At 34.2% G+C, this 26567-nt stretch overlaps 2 pseudogenes; both read left to right on the top strand.

The window, feature by feature from the left end:
• Positions 1-20237: 20237 nt before the first annotated feature.
• Positions 20238-20335, top strand: LOC116574648 (annotated as a pseudogene).
• Positions 20336-20357: 22 nt separating this feature from the next.
• On the top strand, positions 20358-20754 carry LOC116573932 (annotated as a pseudogene).
• The last annotated feature ends 5813 nt before the right edge of the window (positions 20755-26567 follow it).

Here is a 26567-nt window from a genome sequence, read left to right on the forward strand (position 1 = left end):
AGATAAGCAATCTCATAGTACTTTAGTATAGCATTTATTATATTATTTTGTAACTGCTTGTTTACTTTTCTGTCATAACAATTGATACTGGTTTCAAAATATGAAAATATGCCTTTTAAATCTGCATTGTCCCTAGCAAGACTTATGGGACCTTTTTGGTAGGGAATAATTTTTTGTACATTCATGACTGGAACACTCTCCTCTTCACCCATGTCTCCCAAAGTTTTCTTTATTGTCCAGAGAACCATTTTGGGAAATCAATTGACTCAAGAATCTTGAGACTTATCCTAAAGGCAATTAAAAACCTAGAAAGAAGATAGTGGAGTGGGAGAAAATTAGCATGCTTTCACACTAGAAAACACTTGCAAAGCTTTATTAATTCTTCCATCTTTTCTCCACTTTCAAATATAATTGTCCTGCTTAGGGAATGGGGCCTTCATTAACAAAGATTATGCCATATTTACAAGCCTTAGTTGCTGGACATAATGTTCTTGAATTGTCCTTATTACTCAAACTTACTTCCTAGCTCTCACATGTCAAATGTGCCAAGATCTTCTGTTACTCAATCTCTGCCTTGCTTACACTAATTAATATCTATGTTTACCCTGAATATTTCATATTTTGTATTTGGATCATATTCTGTAACTGGAGCATATAATCCAATTCTCCCTGTTTAGGATATTACACTCCACTTAGTACAAGCTTTAGAATCTTTTTTCAACTTTTACGATGATATATTATAAACATATTTCACCCCTAGATTTTCTCACTATTTTAACGTGTATTCCTGATGACTTGTGATTTGCAGTTCAGAGGTTTAATGGACCTGTGAATGATTTAGTAAGTAGAATCGTTTTAAATTTTAAATTTGTGTTACATTTAAAGAAAACATCATATGTCATTGAGAGATATTCTGTCAAACATACTTCAGAAATTACATTTTGGTCACTAGCATTGTGGATTTTTTATTTATATATTATTAAAGAATGTCAAATCAAAAATACAAAAACATGATTTTATTTTTTAAAATGTATGGATTGTAGGGGCACCTGGGTGGCTTAGTGGGTTAAAGCCCTGCCTTTGGCTCAGGTCATTATCCCAGGATCCTGGGATCAAACCCCCATCGGACTCTCTGCTCAGTGGAGAGCCTACTTCCTCCAATCTCTCTCTCTGCCTACTTGTGATCTCTGTCTGTCAAATAAATAAATAAATAAAATCTTTAAAAAAAATGTCTGGACTGTAGAGGTGGTACATAGATCAGTAGTAAAAAGCTATTTAAGGTGAGAAAGGCTAATAGGTGAAAGACAGAAGGTTGTATAAGGTGGTTATATATTCTGTATGCTATAGTATTATGGATACTTGACATTATGCTTTAAACCTTTACTGCACAAAACTGAACCTTATTATACGCAGATTTAAATTTTGGGGGGGGAACTGGGGGATATCAGAATGGAGCACTGAATATGATGAAACAATCTAGCTATATTACAAATATATGAAACAACATCAGTACATGGAGTAGAGCTGGGAAAGATGCTGACCTAAGTAGCTTTGGAAATAAGCAGATTCTGTAAGAATAAAGTCAAAAGTAACTGAACACAAGAACCCTACATTAATGGATAAAATTGTTTCTTATGGGATTTTGGTTAAAATCTCTGAAACCACTGTATGTATATACTGGAACTGAACAACTAAGTAAATGAATGGCAGATAGTGAAAGCTTGGACATATGGCTGATTGTAAGGCTTGGGCAGGAAACACACTATGTGAACCTGGAGCATCGTGTCATGCCAGGAAATAGGGATGTGCTCAACAACAATAAACAACAACAACACCACACAATAGTGAGTTGATGTCAAATATAAGAACTAACTGAAAAAACTACTAACAGACAAAGCTAGGAAAATTTGAGCAAACGAATTCAGGATATTAGATTATACAAGAAGTATACAGTAAGTATCCATGCATCTATACTTACATAAATCAATTATATATATATGGAATAGAATATACAAATCACCTGTGAAGAATTATAAATAATTTTTGAAGATATTTTATCATCAAGGAGGTGATGCATAACTCCTTACTCTTTAAGTGTGCGTTACATATAGGGACTTTTGTCCAAAGAGCATATAGTATGAAACAGGAAACAAAAAGCATAACTTCACAGTACGGAAACCTAACAAACACTATTTCAGCTTGGTGACCAAGGTTAGTATCAACAGTGATAAGTCATGTTGACAGGTTACACTCTTGATGTGATGGTGATACTTGACCTCTGTAGTATTCCTCCTCAAACCCATAACCTACATCTAATCTCAAGAAAAAATCAGACAAATCCCAAAGGAGGAATAGTCTACAAAATACATGACTTTTGAAGTTGTATTTTTCTTGACAAACAGCATTGAAATTGATACACATGAGCTTTTAATCCATTTGTAAAATCTCTTCTTTCATTAGGTTTGTAACACTGTGTGATCTTTCTTTAGTGAGAGGTTATGGACCATTTTTTGATGGTTTTTCCCCTAAACAGTAGTTTAAATTTAGCTGATTGCTTATATTCAGAATCATCCGGCTACTGGCATTTTACTTCATGTCTAAAACTTAGTTTTTCATCTTATATATTTCTTCAAACTTCCTCCCATTCACATACTTGCTCTTCTTGTTTTCCTATTTCATTTTTCCTCATTTATTAATTAATTTAACAAATTTTTAAATTGAATACACAATGTGCCAAGAGCTTTTCTGGGCAAAAAGGAAATAAAAATTAACAAAGACTAAATTTTTGTCATCTTGGAGTTTATTTCCTTATAAGGACTGGTGGGGATACAATAACAAGAAAATTAGATTATACTATAATTTCAATGACAATAAATGTGATAATTTAAGTATGAGCTGAAAGTTGGGGATATGAATTGGTTTTAATTTAAAAAAAATTATAATTATACAAGACCTTAAGAAGGTGAAGGATTAAAATATGTGATCCACTTCGAAGTTTATATATGTGTCAAAATGTTTGATTTAGTTCATGAAAGCATTTCATACAGGGGAAATAGAAAAACACAAGTGTTCAAGATAAAAACTACCTGATGCATCTGAAAAAAGTACTATCGTTTTATGTATGCGGTACTAACACACCTCTTTGACTAATTTCACATTTTCTACCTTTATACCATATAGTGGCCACTAATCACTATTTGTTGACTAAATATGCAAATCAATGAATGATAGTCAAAAGAATAAAGAAGAAGCTTCCAATGATATACTAAATTTAGTTATTCATGATGAATACCTGAAAGGTAATCTCCAAGCTGAAATATATGTACGAATACCAAATGAAGCTAGAAGAGTTTAGTAAACAGAATGCAATCAATTTTTACACTTGTTTCAGAGCTAGGTTTTTTGAGATTTTTTTAAATGATTGATTGATTGATTGGTGATTGATTGATTTGACAGAGACAAAGTGAGGACAAGCAGGGATAGTTGCAGACAGAGGGAGAGGGAAAAGCAGTCTTTCTGCTGATCAGGGAGCTGCTGGACTCCAGCACCCTGGGATCACAACCTGAGCTGAAGGCATATGTTTAACCAACTGAGCTACCCAGGGGCCCCTCAGAGATAGATTTTAAGCTTTCTATAAATCACTATGGTGACTGGAATATAACTTAGTAAATAATATTTCTGTTACTTAATCTAAGATGTCTCATAAATTTACCAATGTTCACTTTAGTTTACCCAGTATTACAAAGTGTTGCTTATCATGCCCTTTAGATAAATTGTCAATAAAATGCTACCAATTATTAGCTCAGAATATATACTCCTGAGTTTTCACAACATACAATTTTATTTTGCCATTTTGAATTAGTACTTTTCACCCAAACTTATAGGAAATGAGTTAGGTTGGTCAATCTTTGAAGTGAGAATAGCAAATTGAAGAACAGTAAACACCCAATCTTTTTTAAACACAAAAGCCTTTTAACAGAAGGATGTCACCAATGTTCCATGGACATTTGAAAATTATTTATGGAGTTAATATGAACAAATAATTTATTTGATGTTAGAGTTTCTTATTTTTCACATTATTCACAAAAAAGAAATAAAATAAAATATATCCCTGGAATACTGCCCTTTCTTACAACTATCTGGCAAAAAGATGATGATGGGCCTCTTTAAAGCTTAAAGAATACAGGGCGCCTGGGTGGCTCAGTGGATTAAGCCACTGCCTTCGGCTCAGGTCATGATCTCAGGGTCCTGGGATCGAGTCCCGCGTCGGGCTCTCTGCTCAGCAGGGAGCCTGCTTCCTCCTCTCTCTCTGCCTGCCTCTCTCCCTACTTGTGATCTCTCTCTGTCAAATAAATAAATAAAATCTTAAAAAAAAAAAAAAAAAGCTTAAAGAATACAGTAGGTAATAGAAGAGGGAGCAAGAAGAGGCCAAAAAGTATCCTGGTAGGGGGGGTTTTGATGTGCATATTTTCTCTTAAGTAACTTTTCATAATTTATTAGGTGTTAAAAGCTAGTGTGAGATTCCAGAGCAGAATGAGTTGCAAATGAAGGAGCACATTTGGAATGTCTAAGCCTTTTGTCTTTCCGTGTTCCATTTTATCACCTTCACTCAAGAAACTGACACAGTAGTCCTCAGATCTGCCTTTTTTTCTCTGCATTGAAAAAAATTTTTTTTGATCCATAGTAATTTTATTCAAATTTCAGTTAGACAACTATAGCCAGGCAGTAAGGGTCACTTAAAAATCATGTAGATTAGTTTGTAAATACTGATACTGCTAAATTACATGTAAATTATATTGTAAATACTGATACTAGAGGATTATAGGGAAGCAATAACTGTATGAGAGTATGTATGTTTCTTTGCATTGAATACTTCTATGTGTGAACCACAGAAATAAAGTTAAAATGAATGTGCAAAATATGTAGACTCATCATTTCAAAAATTCAGGATTGAGTATTGTACAAAGCCCTTTCTCATTATTTCTAATATTTATTAACAAAAATGTCTCAGAGACAAGAATAAAATATTTAATGAGGAATGTGTTTTTCAGGGGCGCCTGGGTGGCTCAGTGGGTTAAGCCGCTGCCTTCGGCTCAGGTCATGATCTCAGAGTCCTGGGATCGAGTCCCGCATCGGGCTCTCTGCTCAGCAGAGAGCCTGCTTCCCTCTCTCTCTCTCTCTGGCTGCCTCTCTGTCTACTTGTGATTTCTCTCTGTCAAATTAATAAATAAAATTAAAAAAAAAAAGAATGTGTTTTTCAAAATATACCAACACTTCAGTAATATACCTCAACATCAATAAACTCTTTTTTTAGGAAATATATATATATATATATATATATATATATATATATATTCTATCTAATGTTTATTACATCTTTTTACCTCTACTAATTAAAAATATATTATGTAAATAATTAGTATGTATAATTGGCTCACCATGTCCAATTGTGTTGGTGAAATAGACATTTGTGGGAAGAGTATTGGAATTTTTCTTTCTCTCTTTCCTAAGTGATACATGTTTATTTGATAACCAATTTTATCATCTCATTGGTGCTGTTAACATTACTTACTAAAATTGAAATTCAAATAAATGAAATTAGAAGGTTTTTTTTTTATTAAGTCTGTTGAACTGAATATCATTATGATTATTCACAAGATCCTATTAAGAGTAGTATCCACCACCCAATGAAAGTGGTAACACATAGAGGGACAATGTGATAAATAATTTTTAAAAGTTGAAATGTAAATGTTATAGTAGGAAAAAAGGAGATATTATTTCCAGCTAAGACACTTTAAGTATACCCTGTGCAGAATTTGGATCTGAGCTGTATCATAAATATATGGTTTATTGGTTCAGATTTCATAGCATATACAGAAATTGATAATTTAACTAAGCAAGGGTATGCATAAGCAATAAGAGACTTACAAATTGGAATAATTTTGGAATAGCTGGAAGTATGGGTTCTAGGCTTAATCTCTAAGACCTCTTCTAATTATCAGAAGTTACCACCTGACTGAAAGGAAATATTTATTTTCTAAGAAGTTATTGTTCTGTTCCCAAACCATCTGGGTCTGTTTCACGTTTCTCCTATTAGTGTCTGCTGTAGAGTACATGGGGCATACAGATGTGCAGTAGACACTTCAGACAGTCAGAACAAGACCAAAATGAAAAATCTGTTTGCACTTTATTCTGGAACAGCTAGAGAACATTTACTTGCTCAGCATACCTCTTTATGCTGAGAGTATTAGTGGTCATTGTATGAATGAAGAGCAATGCATTCAAATGTGGTGCATGTTACAGCTAAAGAGACTCAATCCTGTACTATTTTCCTATTAGTTCAGATCTCAAGGCAAAGCTATTTGTTACTCACTTTGAAGAAGTGAATAACATGCCCCTCAACTAGTAACACAGACATATCAGCAGCATGGGAACACCTTCAAATCTCAATTAGTGATGTGGGTTAATATAATGAATGTCCATGCATATTAATTATGAGCAGAATGGGAGTAATGACATAGCCCTGAACAAAATTGTTATAAATTTGATTGAAGGCACTCAGCTGTCCTTGTCATGGGAATGCAAATGGCTTCTACCTTTCTTCATTTTATTTGCAGAGATAAATCATTTACAAAATCATTGGTTATTAAACAGATACCAGGGATGTGTTGATTTGCCTAATTGTCCCATTAAAGAATCTATATCTGAAACATCAGTTGCAACTGGAATTCTGGCCCCATTCAGCTTACAATATTTCACTATAATCCTTTAAGATGCGTCTGTCTCCAGGAAAATCATAAGAGGATAATTAAGTTAGAAAGTAAAATAAATATTTTACCTTGACTTTTTTCACATATGTAAGGTGCTAATAAATACTTCTCTTCCTACAGATCTTTACCGTATTATTCGATAATGAAGTGTCACTCCAAAAATTGCCATGGTTTTTCTAATTGTATTCACCTTCCCAGTTAAAACTTACTTAGTAATTTAATATAAAGGCTTGAGGAAGTCTGCAATGTAAAGCAAAATATACGAAAAAGTAATATTAGAGAAAATAATCATAAAGAATCTATTCACTTTCTCCACATATTCGTAATAAAATTTCCAGGGTTATAGAACAGAAAAAAAGTAGAAGGAAATAAATTATTAAAAATAATAAAAGATTTTTTTTCTCAATAAGATGATAATCATCATTCTTTTGCTTGAAAGGGCTGATGGACTGCCAGTCTAGTTAAAAGCAAACTAACCTAGAGATAGATATGTTTTGCTAAAATATCAGAATTTTAAATATAGAAGAAAATTGTAAAATCATCCAGACCAAAAGTGGTTTGCTTAAAAGAGAAGAAATATTAGATAGGCATTAGACTTACATTTTTATGATTATAAACTAGAAAATAATTAAGCCTCTTACATTTCCAAAAGAAAATCATTTTGACCCCAAATTTTAATTAAAATATGTTCTTAAATATTTTAATTAAATTATAAATCTGATGTGAGAAATAAAATCTGGTATAAGAGAAAAAAGGTAAAGAAAAATATTTTGACAATGATTTATACATTCTTCTATGAGAAAACAAAATTGAAAAAAAAAAAAAGTTAGAATCTTCCTGCAACCACTAAAGCTAAGGACATCAGGTATCTTCCACAAAGAAGAAAGGGATGTTTTACATTCAGCTATAATCTTTTTTTTTTTTTTTTTTTTTTTTTTACATTCAGCTATAATCTTAAAAAAATTTGTCTACCATGTTGCCTTTCATTCTCTCTTTTTCTGTTTTTTTTTTCTTTTTGTTGCTCTACTTTTCCTATTTTCCTTAGTATTATTTTAAATATTCTGATATTCCCTTTTGAATCTCTATAGTTTTGAAGCTATGGGTAGTGGTAGCTCTAGATATTATAATTACATAATATTTTATCCTTAATTTCTCAAGGTTGTCCTTCACAGAATAGAAAAATCACTTCACATATTATGTAAGAAGTATTGTTGTTTTTACTCCTACCCACAATTTGTGTGATCATTGTCATATTTGCTTACAAAATTAATAAATTCTCGAGTAATAAATTCTCTGCCTGACACTCTTCCTATTTGTGCTATCTCTCTGACAAATAAATAAACAAAACTTTAAAAAAATCCATTGTGTTTTCTCAATGAAATACCCTTTAAATAGTTATTAATATTGAAAGAATACTTACAATATGTTTATTCATTCCATTGTGTTTCATTCCTTCATAGATTTAAGTTCTTTTGGACATGTAAATTCCCCTGTAGAATTTTCCTTGTGAAAATATTTTTCCCCTCTGGATTTTGTCTGAGCTGGTGGAAGGACTATTAAGATTCCCAGGCAGGGGCGCCTGGGAGGCTCAGTGGGTTAAGCCTCTGCCTTCGGCTCAGGTCATGATCTCAGGGTCCTGGGATCGGGCCCCACATCGGACTCTCTGCACAGTGGGAGGCCTGGTTCCTCCTCTCTCTCTGCCTGCCTCTCTGCCTACTTGTGATCTCTGTCTGTCAAATAAATAAAATCTTAAAAAAAAAAAAAAAAAAAAAAGATTCCCAGGCAGATCCACCCTACTATAACTAAACAAGTTGTGTTGCTTCCAAAATGCAGTTCTTTTGTGTCTTGTGTCTTGATTTACCTTTCTTGGCTCTGGTAATAAATCTAACGAAGCAGGGAAGATCATTTATTCTTGTTGACTGTTTCTGACTCTGTTTTGTTTCTCAGCCAAGTCTGACTCCATTTTGTAAATGAACATCGTTTTGTTTCCTCTTTAGCAGTAACATTGGGAGGTTGGCTTTGATTATATTATCTGACCATATGGTCTTTTACAAGTGACAGAAAACACTATCTTTCTGTTTATTCCTGTGTTTGCTTATGTTGAGGACTCTGTTATCTCTTGATATTCACTTTGGCAATGGATCATAAGGATATGATTTTAGGGTGCCTGGGTGGCTCGGTGGGTTAAGCCTCTGCCTTCGGCTCAGGTCATTATCTCAGGGTCCTGGGTTCAAGGCCCACACCAGGTTCTCTGCTCAGCGAGGAGCCTGCTGCTCCCTCTTTCTCTGCCTCTCTGTCTACTTGTGATCTCTCTGTCTGTCAAATAAATAAATAAAATCTTTTAAAAAAAAGAATATGATTTTAAAAGATAGATGGCTGATCTCTAATGCAAAGATGATAAAATGCTCATATTACATAGTAAAACTTTAATTATGTATAATTTGGTTAATAGATAAAACCCTTAAAGTTTGTATTGTTTACATGTCCTGTGAACTTGAATCACTTTTTTTTTAAAGATTTTATTTGTTTATTTGACAAATAGAGAGCATAAGCAGGAGGAGTAGGGGGGAGAGAATCAGGCTCCCCACTGAGTGGGGAGAAGAATGCAGGCTAGATCTTAGGACTCTGGGATCCTGACCTGAGCCAAAGGCAGATGCCTCACCAACTGAGCCGCCCAGGCACTGCTTGAATCTCTGTAACTTTTTTTTTTTTTTTTTTTAAGCATTCTAATGAAAATCAGTTCTTGCTTCAAGGACATCTCAATATTTTTCATGTCTACCTGACTATCCCAACCTGAAAGTGATGGAACTGATTGCTGCTTTGGTTTGAAATACAGCAAATTGTTCCTTGTATTAACAGTTGACCAATGGCCAAAGTTAAAAAACTGGCTATTGGTCCTCTATGTTTCTTTGTGGTGAGTGTGTGAGAAACTAATTTCTGAAAGAGTTTTTATTACACACAAAAAAAATAATAATTACTTTTTTAAGCGTTATTTTCATTGTAGCCTTTTTTAACACTTTTGGAGATTAACTGGTCATATAAATATTTCATTTGTGTGTATTATAGAGTCATCTAATTAGAACAGACCTACCATAAAGGGGGTAAAATGTATGCAAAGTTTTAAAGATTGGAACCATTTTTATGTGGTTCAGAGAGCAAAGAGCTCTGACTTAAAAAAAAAAAAAAAGGAGGAAAAAAGGCTTTTCTTGGTTTGGATGAAAAGTGTATGAATAAGTCTAAATTAGTATCATAATTAAAGGTACATGAAATGAAAACCTGTACTTCTGGCTTGTAAAGTGCTCTTTCCCTGACTTAGATTATCAGAGGGTTCTAATTGCAATTTTTGCTCATTTCTCTTGAAAAAAACAAGACAACCACATAGAAATATACAATGTCTAGGCAAGATGTTTGCAAGAAACCTCTGGGTCTGTAAAAATTGTTAAATTTTATCTTGACCCAAAATATCTAGACTAGTGCTTTCACAAACAACATAAATGAAATAGGGCGATATATCCCCTGACCCAAAACACCTTATCCTGAAATTCTGTGGCTTTTAAGCCCTGTGCACAGAGTGAAATGCCTATTCAGGGCTTAGTTCCAGATAAAATGGACTATAAACTATAGAGAATAGCTGTCTTCAAACTTTTTCTAGCTTACCTGAGTAGTTCATAAGATTTGCTTTGTGTGTGTGTGATTTTTTTTTTTTTTTTAGGACTTCAACTCTATTATTCTACTTACCATTACTATTATTAATAGTGTAACTAATTGGGGTATTTTCTAACTAAACAGCAGTACAACTCCAAAAGTAATGGGACAGTTGCTAAGAGTAGATCTTAAAAACTCTTATCACAAGAAAAAATTCTAACTATTTAAGAAGATATATGTTAACAAAACTTGTATGGTAATGACTTCACAATAGGTACATATATAAATGATTATGTTTATACCTTGGGCTAACATAATAGCATATAGAAATTGTGTATCAATAAAACTGGAGGAGTGCTTGGATAGCTCAGTTGGTTAAGGGTCTACTTTGGCTCAGGTCATGATCCCAGAGTCCTGGGATCAAAGCCCATATGAGGGTCCCTGCTTGGTGGGGAGCCTGCCTCTCCCTCTCCTTCTGCCTCCCGCCATCTTTGCTTGTGCTCTTTCTCTCTGTCATATAAAAAATAAAATATTTTAAATACATAAATAAATTGGAAAAAAATGTAATGATGGATATTTCTGTCTCCAAATTACTGCTTAAACATACTGTCTCCTAATAGCCTTAGCTTGATTCTTAGGGAAGCTGTGTGGAGTGAGAATCTCTATAAAATTCCCAACTTTTTAGACAAAAGTCTCACAAGACAGAAAGAGATTTAGGCAGGGGGGAGGCTAAAGAATTCTCAGGTACTTCAAGTGCACCGATGTGGAGCTTGTTTCAAATTACTGATTTCAGTCTAGTTAATGAATAAACTTGGCACAGAAGTGTAACACACATGTATAAACTTTTGGGAGTCCAGGGGACAGGAACCTAGTTGGGGGGATCTAAGAGATGCTATCCAATCAATTCCATGCTATTCTGTAACACAGAAATTAGAAGGAAGCATAGGAGTTCGGATAATATGGAAATACCCAGGAAAAACAATTTTGCATTAAGCCATAAATAATGTAATTATAAAAAAAAAGGTCTTTTCTTTTTGTCTTATTGCTGTAGAACATGCTATTTTTTAAGATAAAAAAAAAAAAAACCTCCCAGCATTTTGGCCTAATATAACTGAACACAGCATGCTAATTTTGCCATTTGGTAAAGAAAATTAATACTGTATTATATAAAAAATATGCAGTTAAACCTCCTCCCCCCACATTGTAGTAACATCACAAACATGATTTCAATAACACCTTCTGGAACCAAAGAAGCCCTGAGATTGAGAGAGAACACATTGTGGCAAGGTAGAGTCTTCCTGGCTGTCTTCAGGAAGGTTATTGTTGATGTATCAGGGAAGAAATGGAGTTATATAAGAATTGTCAGACTTTGAGAATCAGCAGGACTTTTTGTATCATGAACCAAAGAGCATCACAGAATTAACCCTATAGGGAATAATTTAGTTGCAGAAAACCTTGGGTCATTGAATTTTTGGTATGCCCACAGTCTATAATTTACATATAGGAAACTCATTGGTGGTGTTCTACCTGTTTCTTTGGTCTCCATCTTTCGTGAGAATTGGAAGCCAGATCCAGAAGCTTGATCAGATTCAGAATATATCTGAGAAGACTATTGGCAGTACTTTGTTCTTTTACCTGGCAGTATATAATGGTTGTGTTTTTATGACAAGTAAGAGTCATAGATGCTCAAATCTAGTTCCTCTACTTCATTAAAACGTTGTTTTTGTTTTTATCTTGAGTAATAATATAAGAAGATCGTTCTCGTCTTCTATTATTTAGTTATCCAGCCGTTATGTACTAGTGCGGTTGATATAGGAAAGGAAAGAAAAATCCTTGATTTTTCCTTTTTATTTAGCAAACTGTCTAGATAATGAATCGGTCTCTTATTATCTGAGAAGGTGCATGGTTGGTTTTATTTCTCTTAATATCATTATAAACTCATGAGTTTAAATGCATTTGATGAGTTTCAATTCATTGCACTTATTATTAATATTCAAATTACCTCTTTTGGCCAGTGGGAGTCACTTTACTTTGACTTCTAAATCCATTTTTCATGACCACAGAGTTAGATAGGTTTGATGACATCTTCAATTTATGTTCTATTTGCACACTAGAAATGTTCATTGCTACTGGGTTGGTCATTAAAAACTTTATGACTTTTTTAACATTAAAACTCCAAAAATCATGTCTTAAAAATTTTTATTATAAATTGATATTTATAATGAGTAAGATTCACAAATCTGGATACCTTTACTTTATCTGGAGCACCTGATTATACTCACTTGATCATTTTTTACATTAACTGGGGGGGAAATGGGCTGCATTACAATGTCTTATTCTGTGCTTTGTATTAAACAGAAAATTCTCATAATTTTTACTAATTCTTTCATAATTTAGTGAGATTTATGTATTTTATTTAATAAAATAAATTTTTTGAGCTAGGAATGGATATGGGTTTTAAAAGAAAATTTAATACCAATACTTTAATGCTGAGTCTGTTCTATGCCTTTAAAAAACATGCTTTTTCAAAATACAAATGTAGTTCAAATTTGTAATTAATTCATATACTGTAAAAATGAGTAAATTGTAGCAGCCCTTTCAATGACTGTGGTGGTTAAGGGTAGAATAACAGCCATGATATTCTTGTAGCACACGTAATTTGGTTGAAATAAAATGTTTTCCATTTTTGCTAGAATGCAAATTAATGATATCAACATAGTTATGTCAAATTTACCTTTCAGTCAGTTCAATCTCATGAATTGTTTTATGAAAACTCAAAATCACTTGCATTAAGGAAGAGAAATGTGAATTTACTCGTGCTGTTACTATAGGATACTTCACAAACATTGAAAGACCAAGAAGATTAACAATCTCTGAATGCAGGTAAAAATATTTAAACCACTGAAAATCAAAGCAAAGGTCCCTAGAAACACAATGAAGTTAGAAAGGTCAGGGAAATTGTTATATATGAACAAGAGTATAATCTTGAACATGTGAAAAAAAAATGTTTGAAAATTTGGTGAGAGTGGACAATCAGAGATAGATATAGGTGATTTAGAGAAATCCAGTTGTGGATGGATTTTTATGACTACAAAGTTGTTGTGTAGCTATCTACAACTTAAACATGGGAAGGAGAGGCAATGGAGACAACAGAAACCTTGACAGGAAGAAAATGGAAACGTTTATTTACAGCAAATTGCCAAAATGTAAATGAATGCAACAAAGAAACAAAAATATTGGTGGAGAATGAGGTAGTATCTTTTAAAGAATCTCAATTGTGGATATATAGATCGGAAAATAAGAGAGTAAATGAAAAAGAAGACAAGGAAAATGGTGACAAATTGTAGCCAGCCCAATGATAGCTATTCTAGCAAATACTGGAATGGTGATTGTTGGACAACAGGGGTGGTGTAATGGCCACTTTGCTTTCCATTTCCTTTCTTTTTTTATTCCTTTTCTTATGTCTATACATAAATACAGTCATGTTAAAAAATGCTGATATGCAGTGAACCAGCAATCTCCCTATAAATACTGAAATTACTGTGATTTGTTCCCAAATAGATTGACTAAAACTCAGTGGTAATTTATCAAATGGTTTTAAAAAAAATTTTGTGTAGTTTCAGGAAATATCTATTTTGCTTTGAGGGAGAAAAAATTGTTTCAGGCTGTCTGCGATCAAATTGATTGTCAACTTGGTGATGCTTGTTGGTTTATGAATAAATCCAAATAACTATTGTACGTTCAGTTAGCCCAACTTCCTCTCTAGGAGAAGTCTGAAAGTGGAAGAGCAAGCATTTCTCTCCTACACAGGGGAAACTTTTAGGATGTATAGTTCTACTTTTCTTCCCCAAAGAAACCTGCCTTTTTAAATAAACATAAAGGCTACAATGGTTTTTATGGATCATATTATTAACAATTGTTTTCTAGGGCACCTGGGTGGCTCAGTGAGTTAAGCCTCTGCGTTCAGCTCAGGTCATGATCTCAGGCTCCTGGGCTTGAGCCCCGCATCAGGCTCTCAGTTAAGCAGGGAGGCTGCTTTCCCCTCTCTCTCTACCTGCCTCTCTGCCTACTTGTGATCTCTCTCTGTCAAATAAATCAATAAAATCTTAAAAAAAAAAAAAGATTTTTTTCTAACTGACATGTTTGAAAGGTTTAGCACACATATTAAATAATTCAAATGCCAAATCTATACATATTTTGTTATTAAATAACTGCTACCTCCATATCCTGAGTTCTCATGCTTTTTATGATATGCTTTGCTGAATAAATTTTTCTTATAAATTCTACCAAATAGGCAAAATCAAGAGATAAAAACCTTTGGACTATGGTTTTAATTCAAAGGAAACAATATAGGATTTAATGGTTTGTGTCAAGTGGTACATCTCAGAAAGAACAGATAATAATAACAGCTAATCCATGTACTGGCTTTATTGCCAGTCAAGCAGTTTTATATTTTAAACAGCTTTATTGAGATATAATTCACAAATCATAAAATTCACCCATTTGAGGTGTGCAATGCAATGGGTATAGCTATTTAAAGATATATCCAAACACCACTGAGTCAATTTTAGAAAATTTTTATTACCACATAAAGAGAACCCATATGTTTTGGTTATAATTCCTTTATCACTCCGTTTCCTGTCCTCCATCCTAAGGAAATATTTTATATTTCTTCCTCTATAGATTTGCCCATTCTGGATAATTCATGTAAATGAAATCATATAATATGTTGTTTTTCTATGGCTAGTTTCTATCACTTAGTATAATATTTTCAAGGTTTATCCATTTTGTAATATATCTCCGTGTTTCATTCCTTTTTATGAATGAATACTATTATATTGTGTGTATATACCACTTTTGTTTACTCATCCACATACTGACGAAGATTGGAATTGCTTCCTCCTTTTGGTTATTAGGAATAACGCTGCTATAACAATTCATGTACACTTTTTTTGTGGACGTGTTTTCATTTCCCTTGGATATGGGGTTGGAAGGGAAACTATCTCTTTGCCTAACTGCTTAACTCAGAAATCAGTCTTCTCCTGCCCTTGGACTGGGACTTAACACTCCTGGTTTTCAGGTCTTTCAACACAGATTGTAATTTACACTATTTATTCACCTGGTTTCAGGCTTCTGGACTCAGACTGGAATTACACTGCCAGCTTTCCTGGGTCTCTAGCTTGTAAATGGTATTTTGTAGTATTCTCAGCCTCATAATCATGTGAACCAATCCTTAGGTAGATAGATGATAGATGATAGATAGATAGATAGATAGATAGGTAGGTAGACTCTCATACTGGTTCTGTTTCTCTGAAAAACCCTCATATATCCAGGCACTGGCGCTCCAGGATTTGTAATATTAACAAGCATACCAGGCAACTTCATGCCCAAAATTCTGCAAAATTTTCCCTCTTCTATCTCTATATTTAACATAGGCTAAAGTGAGATACTGTAGCATAACACAAAAAATTAAAGATTTGGGGTGCCTGGGTGGCTCAGTGGGTAAAGCCTCTGCCTTCGGCTTAGGTCATGATCTCAGGGTCTTGGGATCGGGTCCCATGTCAGACTCTCTGCTCAGCAGGGAGCCTGCTTTCCTTCCTCTCTCTCCGCCTGCCTCTCTGCCTACATGTGATCTCTCTCTGTCAAATAAATAAATAAATAAATAATCTTAAAAAAAAAAATTTAAAGATTTTTGTTATCAGATACACCAGGAAAAACCTTCTAGATTTGTCCCTCCATAGTATGTGTAAGCAGGTAAATAACTACTATTGGTATAATTGCAAAATGGGGAAAATCATCATCTTTCAAAGATTCTATTGAGACACATACTTGTCTGCGATATATAATGTGGGAATTTGGTCCCAGGGATGTAGTGTTTGTTGACATAGCTCCAAACTAAATACTAAATAAACCCTTTTGACAAGATGTGTCAGAAGATTTATGATTTAAAGATGTAGTTGGCAGGAAGGATTTTATCATATATTGACACCCACTAGAGTACTTTATTGTCGGTTTACAGAAATTCAGCAACTAAGTATTCACTGTATTTCTGCTGCTTAAAAGATTTTAACACCTTCTCTTCATTTTTGTATTTTGAGGCCAATAGGTGTTGTCATGATTTCAATAAATAATCCATAAATTATTGTACCAGTCATGTTTCAAACTATGTGGTTATGTGTTTCAAACTATGTAGTGGATAATGAAACTCCATTTTTAAATCTCAGTTTTGTAATGCAGTATCTGCTCTTAGAAGAAAGATGGCAAAATGAACTAAGCCCTAGACAACATGAACTGACACAGTCCTAAGAAAAGCTATTCTGGTTTAGGGATTGTCACATATATCACTCTATTATCTTTTTTCTTTTCTACATTGGGCCCATTTACTATCTAGGATTCATTGTCTTATGAGTTAACAAGAGCTGTGGCTGCATACACATTTTGGTGACCATGATAAATATGGAAGAAAAAATAATGATCTTGTATTTATAATGACATGGCCCATCTTTGCATGTAAGCTTGTTCATGCACATATGATTTTTCTACCAATACATCGAGTGAAACTCTGGTATTCTTTATTTTAAAATAATCCATTTTCTACATTGTTAAATACTAATTTATCTATACACTTTCAAAGTATTCATCATTTATTATCAAGAGAGTTTTTTTTTTTTTAACTAGAGCTAAAATAAATCAAGGGGAAATGAAGCAAAACTGCTCTTTTGTAATTCAATTACATCAATTAATTTACGCAATGCATTGTGGCTAAGGAGGTATGTATTTCAAGAAAAAATCAATTCAAATACTACTTTATTTCTACAATTATAATTTTTTCCTCTAAACCTATCAGGTTGATAGTGTATATTTTGCATGCCTTAATGCAAAGACAGAGTACCTCTATGTATTTTCTTTTTAAATGTATGCATAAAGCTGAATTCAATCCAGTGAATACTGAACTCTCTAGAGGTTAGGACTGATACAAAATTGGAAATTGATTTAAAAAAATGTTTTTAACTGTAGCCACTTAAAAAACTGCTACTTCATTTTCCTGGTAAAAAGGGTCTAATGTCTATAAGCATAGTCCTAGTTTTTTTGCTGATTAGATTCACTGATTAAGTTTCTCTACCTGATTAGCTTTGCTGAGCTAAATGTAGGTCAAACTTGCACTAGAAGAACTTGTAGCATTTAACTATTATTCTAATGCAATTAGTCTATAGGGCATTATTTTATGTTCCAGAGCATGAATAACTTGAAATTATCAGAAGTAACTATGGTTACAAAATGGTGATGAATGCTAGATACTAAAATTCCCACAGCGACATGATTCAAACAAACAAATACCAATTTACAGAAGCTCCCAATGTCAGCATAGTTCAACAGGCATAATCTGTGAGTTTCGAAGAAGTGTGCTAATGGGAGCGCCTCTCTACTTGTTAGATGGGGTGTTACCCCACTCAAGAATCATTTAATAAAGCCAATTAGATTCAAATTTACTTCGTTGAATTTTGTTATTTAACAGATTTGGAAGCAGCAACAGGATCTGCAGCAAATATCAGCAGCATATGGGGAAGAATGAGAAACACAAGCATGGTACCTGTGAATCCTTTGAAAGCACTTTCTCTTTTCCAGGGGCTGTGGGTCAGCTCCTCTAGGTCTGAGCTCCACTGGGTTTTGCTTTTGAGCTCTGAATCTAAATGGTTTTCCTTTGCAGGGCAGGTCAGCATGGGCTGGCAGAAGGGTCTGCAGGAGCCAAGCCCCTAGCCTTTCATGCCACAATTACCCAGGTGGAAAACCTCAGTGAGGTTCCATGGAAATTGGTGGTGATATGCACAAGGCCTTCTTATGGCCAGGGCACAGTACAGCTGATATATTAAGGTAAATGTCTCTTTTGTCTTGTGTAAATAAAAGCTATCTCTAGAGGGATCTCAGAAGCCAAAAACTGCAAAAATTGGTGGGCATGGGCTCAGCATTAAAAAGATGTCAGAGCACTCACCACTCATCATATAGTAAAGATAAATTGGTTATGAAACAGATTAGATCGACCCTAGGTCACCTACCAAACTCAAGAAAACGTCTGTGCAACAAGGAAATGTAGACGACCCCCAATCCAGTGACACATCCCTTTTAGGTATTATCTGGGCTCTGAGAAACCTAAAGTTTAACTAATGAGATCCTTAAATTCTAAAGAGTCAACTCTGCTACCTTCCAGCACCTGCTTATTTTATGTGTAATAACTATAGTTATGGAAGTTGGCAGACATCTAGAAAGATGAAAAAATGTATTAAAAATAACCGAAATTATAGAGGCCATTATGGGAAGTGTTCCAATCAGATAAGATGTTTATTTAAGAGATACATTTGAAAGTAAGGGCTCCCAAATTAAATAAAGAGAATGGGATGCCTGTTTTAATTTATCTGCAGGAGATTCCAAAGGCTTTAAAGATTCCAAAATAGTCTTGTTGGAAGATTCATGGTGAAAGACTAATAAAATTAAAAACACAAAAAGTACCTGAGCAAAATAAAAGAAGTATGGTAAGTTTCAGGTTTATTTTCAGTTTTTGATTATTCGGAGTATTTTTCTCTAATCTATGAATTGATTATTTCTTCCATATGTATTAAATTCTGGACTTAAATTGTTAAATATGTTTAGTAGAACATTGTTAGAATACTTTCTAGGGAGAGATTTAGTATAACAACATTCACTGCAGTTAACTTTTGGCTTTCTTTTTTGTATTCTTTTAGTATAAAACCATGAAAGAAAGTTGAATTATTATTCAGAGAAAAGAACTGAACTCCTTTTTTATGATGCAGAAAGTTAAGAAAATTTTCCAAAGGATTGTTGGAATAATGTTTTTTTCAGAATGTTTTTGAGTGTCTGATATGTATCAGGTATGAATTAAAAATCAGAAAAACATGTAAAAAATTATCAATTTTATTAGTCAAGAGGGAAATGCAAATTAAAAGGACCATAAGTTAGTCCATACCTCCTGAAATAGGAAAAACAAAAGAAAACAATAGCAGCAACAATAAGGAAAACATCTCCTTCATTGTGACTAGGTTGGCTAGGTTGCAGAACAACAGGAATTGTTACATTGTTGGTGGCAAAGCAAAATTGTACAGTCATTTGAAAAACAGTTATGCAGTTTCTTAAAAGCTTAAACATATACTCACCTTATGTTCCAGGAATCTCACTTTAGATATGTACTAAATGAAATGCAAACATGTTCACATAAAACCTAGCAAGTGGATGTTCATAGTAGATTTATTTATAATCATTTTGAACTGGTAACAACCCAAATGTCATTCATCTGGTGACTCAATAAACACACTGTAGAATGTCTATAGAAGAAGAAAAAAACTTAAATTTATAAAATTATGGATGAAACACAAATGTATCATGTGGACTCCAAAGTCTTTATACACTATGACTCCATTGATAGGACATTGTGTAGAATGAAAAACTATAGGAACAGAAAATACCAGTGTTGCCAGAGGCTGGTAGTTGGAGGTTGACCACAACATGTCATGGGGAAAGTTTTGGAGTATTTTAACTGTTATATATCTTCATTGTTGTGGTGGCCAGATAACTGTGAGTGCTTTTCAAAACTTGCAGAAATTTACACTAAAAATGGTAAATGTCATTGTATGCAAATTAATTTAATTTAAAAAGGTAAAATGTTGAAGGGAAAAAAGTCCAGTAAATAGTCTACTAAATAGTTGTGTTACTTCCATGGTTGCTATACTTACAGAATTAAAGATTATATGACATTCAAAAGAAATGGGTTAATCCTAACAATACAATACTCAGTTAAAGAAGTAAATCCCTCTGCAGCCAATAAAGCTGACTGTACTACAGTAGCCTCCTTGGTAGTGTATGCAGCTTGTTGATTGTATGGGTTGCCCTAAGGGACCTTAGAGACAGCCCTTTCATGGATGTTGGGGTCTGACCTCATGGCTATCTCCAATTTAGGCTGCAGACAGGTATGCAGGGTGCCTTTGGAAAGCCCCAGGGCACAGGGGCCACATTGGCCAAGTCATCATGTCCATCTGTACCAAGCTGCAGACCAAGCATCATGTGACTGAGGCCCTACACAGGGCCAAGTTCAAGTTCCCAGGCAGCCAGAAGATACACTTCTCCAAGAAGTGGGGCTTTACTAAGTTCAATGCAGATGAATTTGAGACATGGTGGCTGAAAAGTGGCTTATCCCAGATGTTTTTGGGGTCAAGTACATCCCTAACGTGGTCCCTTGGACAAATGGAGGGCTCTGCACTCGTGAGAACCTTGGCACTTCCCCTTCCCATCATATCTATGCCCACCAATAAATCCAACTTCCTGTCAAAAAGAAGAAGAAGAAGAAGAAGAAGAAGAAGAAGATCCCTAAAAATACATATAGCATGGTAGCCATTTTTTAAAATCAACTAAAATTAAGCAGCATTTTTTTTCCTTTTAGGAATTCCTGTAGTTGTGATTTGTGAGTGTGAGTGTACATGTGTGTGTTTTTGTGAGTGTGCATGAAATAAGACAGTGGTCTACATAAGATCCAGGATTGTGGTTTCTCTGGGTGGTCAAAGGGCAAGAGCATATAGGAGCTTCATTTTTAATTTGAGTGGTGTATATGTGAGTGTTTCCCCTACAGTAAACTATAAATGTTACTTCCTTTATTCTATGGATGAAATGTGGCATAATAAAATTTTAATAATAAAATAGTAGCTTCTTATTGACAGCATGTATGTAGGTACTTTAAATATGTTTTTTATTTGATAATCAAGGACTGGAATCAGAGAGAAGACCTTCATTTAAAATTAGTCTTTGCCGTGTTTTCTTGTGATGTTTCACAAAATATTTATTTGATTTTAATAAGTCAAATTTTTTTTTCATTTAAATAACTGATATTAACGGGTATTTAAACTTTTTAAGAAGAGAGGGGAAAAAACGATTTAATACTAGGGTAGCTAAATTCTCTAATTGCTTGTTAAATACAAATAATGCATCGTCTATAATGTCTTATTAAGAAGTTAAGTTCCACTATGGCAAAACAATAAAGATAGTGATAATAAAGAACTTCATTATCTTTAAATTCAATTTCTGATTTTTTAATATTTTTCTCAGTCATCTTAATGTATTAAATTAAAAAATAATATTTAACTGAAATATTTGCACTCATATCCTCATGAGATGTTTGCCAAGGATCAAATTCTTTGTTCACACTAAAAAGAGGAAATAACTGCAGGCATAAGATAGCTATGAATATAAAATAATTCCTAGGGAAATATGTACATATTACTTCAAATTATATTTTAAGATTACAAAATCATGAAAAAAGTTGCATTTTGGAGTTAGGTAGTTTTTCCTATCCTAATTTTTTATCTGTTCTAACTTATCTATTGTTCTTCTGTGTGTCTTGTAAAACTTTGTCAAAATCATGATTCAATCAGGTAGAACGAAAGTAATGCCATGCTTATGGCAAGAACTGTAATTTTCTCAAAAATGAGCAAACAAATTAGATTATTAGCACTGAGAAAATGTATGAATATTCCACTATGATTTTGTCTTCTGTTCTCTGTGAAGAAATACTCTATATGCAGATAGTTTACCTTGTTAAGAAAAGAATTAGTACACTTGCATATTTATTTTTCTTTCATAAGAGGACAGTGTTATTAACCCAAAAAATGTAGATTATTTTCAAATTGGTTTTGTTTCTATGTTTTTGTTATTATAATAATTAAACATTTGATATAAAAATTAAACATTTTGAAACAGAAATACCTAGAAGAGATTATAATCATTTTAACCTGAGAGATATTTAAATCCCAAAGACAGCTTTTATGTCCAAAATATTGTTTCATTTTTCAAAACTGTCCTAAAATTTTTGAGTTACTTTATATGACTTTATACTTTATATGACTGTAAATAATTTAACTTAATAGGGCGCCTGGGTAGCTCAGTGAGTTAAGCATCTGCCTTCAGCTCAGATCATGATCTCTGACTGACCCAATATTGGGCTTCCTGCTCAGTGAGGAGTCTGCTTCTCCCTTTGCCCCTCACCCCACTCTTGTGCTCTCACTCACTCTCAAATAAATAAATAAAATTTTAAAATACAATAATAATAATTTAACTTAATAGTATATAAAATGTGGTAATTTGTGGACAATATAGCTATAAGTTTATATGTATTTTAATAATGTTTCAGTGAAATACAAAAATAAATGCATTATTTTTCAGAAATAAAATATTGCCTCAAATATTTTTATAAGCCAGATGAAAATTATTTGGCGAATTTACAGTGAAGATCTAGATAATTACCTCTATTCTCAGATGCAATTTTGTGTACTTACTCATATGCAATTATTTCCTATTATTATAAGTGTTTCTGTCTCTCTCTCTCTCTCTCTTTTTTTCCCCCAATTTAATAGCCTTAGAATTCCATGACTTTGGGAGATTAAAAAAGAAAAATTGGGGTTCCTGAGTGGTGCAGTCTGTTGGGTGCCCAACTCTTGGTTTCTGCCTGGTGGTAATCTCTGGGTTGGGTTGTGGTATTGAGCCCACCACTGGGCTCTGCACTGGGTGTGGAATCAGCTTGATATTCCCTCTCTCTTTGCCCCCTCAAATAAAATAAATAAATCTTTAAAAAAAAAAAAAAGACAAATCCAAACACTTTGTGCCTTACTTCTGAGTATTATATCTATACCCAAGATAAAGGATAATTTTTATGATTCTCTTATTTGTCCATGACATAAACAATTAAACTGGTGACTGAGGGTCATAAATGCTTTTCTGTTAATTGTTGATATTTTAGTAATTCCCACATATAATATTCAACAACAACAAAAAAATGAGGTCCTTATGCTTAATTAAGAAGTAGATTTTTTTTTCCATATGTAGAATGGAAAGAATATAAAAAGGCCATATATAGCATATTATTTGAACTTGAAGAAAATATGGGCTTTTGCCATAATGGTAATTTTTTTTTAATTTTTTATTTTTTATAAACATATATTTTTATCCCCAGGGGTACAGGTCTGTGAATCACCAGGTTTACACACTTCACAGCACTCACCAAAGCACATACCCTCCCCAATGTCCATAACCCCACCCCCTTCTCTCAAACCCCTCCCCCCAGCAACCCTCAGTTTGTTTTGTGAGATTAAGAGTCACTTATGGTTTGTCTCCCTCCCAATCCCATCTTGTTTCATTGATTCTTCTCCTACCCACTTAAGCCCCCATGTTGCATCACCACTTCCTCATATCAGGGAGATCATATGATAGTTGTCTTTCTCTGTTTGACTTATTTCACTAAGCATGATACGCTCTAGTTCCATCCATGTTGTCGCAAATGGCAAGATTTCATTTCTTTTGATGGCTGCATAGTATTCCATTGTGTATATATACCACTTCTTCTTGATCCATTCATCTGTTGATGGACATCTAGGTTCTTTCCATAGTTTGGCTATTGTGGACATTACTGCTATAAACATTCGGGTGCACGTGCCCCTTTGGATCACTACGTTTGTATCTTTAGGGTAAATACCCAATAGTGCAATTGCTGGGTCATAGGGAAGTTCTATTTTCAACATTTTGAGGAACCTCCATGCTGTTTTCCAGAGTGGCTGCACCAGCTTGCATTCCCACCAACAGTGTAGGAGGGTTCCCCTTTCTCCGCATCCTCACCAGCATCTGTCCTTTCCTGACTTGTTGATTTTAGCCATTCTGACTGGTGTGAGGTGATAGCTCATTGTGGTTTTGATTTGTATTTCCCTGATGCCGAGTGATATGGAGCACTTTTTCACGTGTCTGTTGGCCATCTGGATGTCTTCTTTGCAGAAATGTCTGTTCATGTCCTCTGCCCATTTCTTGATTGGATTATTTGTTCTTTGGGTGTTGAGTTTGCTAAGTTCTTTATAGATTCTGGACGCTAGTCCTTTATCTGATATGTCATTTGCAAATATCTTCTCCCATTCTGTCAGTTGTCTTTTGATTTTGTTAACTGTTTCCTTTGCTGTGCAAAAGCTTTTGATCTTGATGAAATCCCAATAGTTCATTTTTGCCCTTGCTTCCCTTGCCTTTGGCGTTGTTCCTAGGAAGATGTTGCTGCGGCTGAGGTCGAAGAGGTTGCTGCCTGTGTTCTCCTCAAGGATTTTGATGGATTCCTTTCTCACATTGAGGTCCTTCATCCATTTTGAGTCTATTTTTGTGTGTGGTGTAAGGAAATGGTCCAATTTCATTTTTCTGCATGTGGCTGTCCAATTTTCCCAGCACCATTTATTGAAGAGGCTCTCTTTTTCCAATGGACATTCTTTTCTGCTTTGTCGAAGATTAGTTGACTGTAGAGTTGAGGGTCTATTTCTGGGCTCTCTATTCTGTTCCATTGATCTATGTGTCTCTTTTTGTGCCAGTACCATGCTGTCTTGATGATGACAGCTTTGTAATAGAGCTTGAAGTCCGGAATTGTGATGCCACCAACGTTGGCTTTCTTTTTCAATATCCTTTTGGCTATTCGAGGTCTTTTCTGGTTCCATATAAATTTTAGAATTATTTGTTCCATTTCTTTGAAAAAGATGGATGGTACTTTGATAGGAATTGCATTAAATGTGTAGATTGCTTTAGGTAGCATAGACATTTTCACAATATTTATTCTTCCAATCCAGGAGCATGGAACATTTTCCATTTCTTTGTGTCTTCCTCAGTTTCTTTCATGAGTACTTTATAGTTTTCTAAGTATAGATTCTGTGCCTCTTTGATTAGGTTTATTCCTAGGTATCTTATGGTTTTGGGTGCAATTGTAAATGGGATTGACTCCTTAATTTCTCTTTCTTCTGTCTTGCTGTTGGGGTAGAGAAATGCAACTGATTTCTGTGCATTGATTTTATATCCTGACACTTTACTGAATTCCTGTATAAGTTCTAGCAGTTTTGGAGTGGAGTCTTTTGGGTTTTCCACATATAGTATCATATCATCTGCAAAGAGTGATAATTTGACTTCTTCTTTGCCGATTTGGATGCCTTTAATTTCCTTTTTTTGTCTGATTGCTGAGGCTAGGACCTCTAGTACTATGTTGAATAGCAGTGGTGATAATGGACATCCCTGCCGTGTTCCTGACCTTAGCGGAAAAGCCTTCAGTTTTTCTCCATTGAGAATGATATTTGCGGTGGGTTTTTCATAGATGGCTTTGATGATATTGAGGTATATGCCCTCTATCCCTACACTTTGAAGAGTTTTGATCAGGAAGGGATGCTGTACTTTGTCAAATGCTTTTTCAGCATCTATGGGGAGTATCATATGGTTCCTGTTCTTTCTTTTATTGATGTGTTGTATCACATTGACTGATTTGCGGATGTTAAACCAACCTTGCAGCCCTGGAATAAATCCCACTTGGTCGTGGTGAATAATCCTTTTAATGTACTGTTGAATCCTATTGGCTAGTATTTTGTTGAGTATTTTCGCATCTGTGTTCATCAAGGATATTGGTCTATAGCTCTCTTTTTTGATGGGATCCTTGTCTGGTTTGGGGATCAAGGTGATGCTGGCCTCATAAAATGAGTTTGGAAGTTTTCCTTCCATTTCTATTTTTTGGAACAGTTTCAGGAGAATAGGAATTAGTTCTTCTTTAAATGTTTGGTAGAATTCCCCCGGGAAGCCGTCTGGCCCTGGGCTTTTGTTTGTTTGGAGATTTTTAATGACTGTTTCAATCTCCTTACTGGTTATGGGTCTGTTCAGGCTTTCTATTTCTTCCTGGTTCAGTTTTGGTAGTTTATATGTTTCTAGGAATGCATCCATTTCTTCCAGATTGTCAAATTTATTGGCGTAGAGTTGCTCATAGTATGTTCTTATAATAGTTTGTATTCTTTGGTGTTAGTTGTGATCTCTCCTCTTTCATTCATGATTTTATTTATTTGGGTCCTTTCTCTTTTCTTTTTGATAAGTCGGGCCAGGGGTTTATCAATTTTATTAATTGTTTCAAAGAACCAGCTCCAAGTTTCGTTGATTTGTTCTATTGTTTTTTTGGTTTCTATTTCATTGATTTCTGCTCTGATCTTTATGATTTCTCTTCTCCTGCTGGGCTTAGGGTTTCTTTCTTGTTCTTTCTCCAGCTCCTTTAGGTGTAGGGTTAGGTTGTGTACCTGAGACCTTTCTTGTTTCTTGAGAAAGGCTTGTACC

This window comes from Mustela erminea, chromosome 15, assembly GCF_009829155.1.
Source record: "Mustela erminea isolate mMusErm1 chromosome 15, mMusErm1.Pri, whole genome shotgun sequence".
Taxonomy (NCBI): Eukaryota; Metazoa; Chordata; class Mammalia; order Carnivora; family Mustelidae; genus Mustela; species Mustela erminea.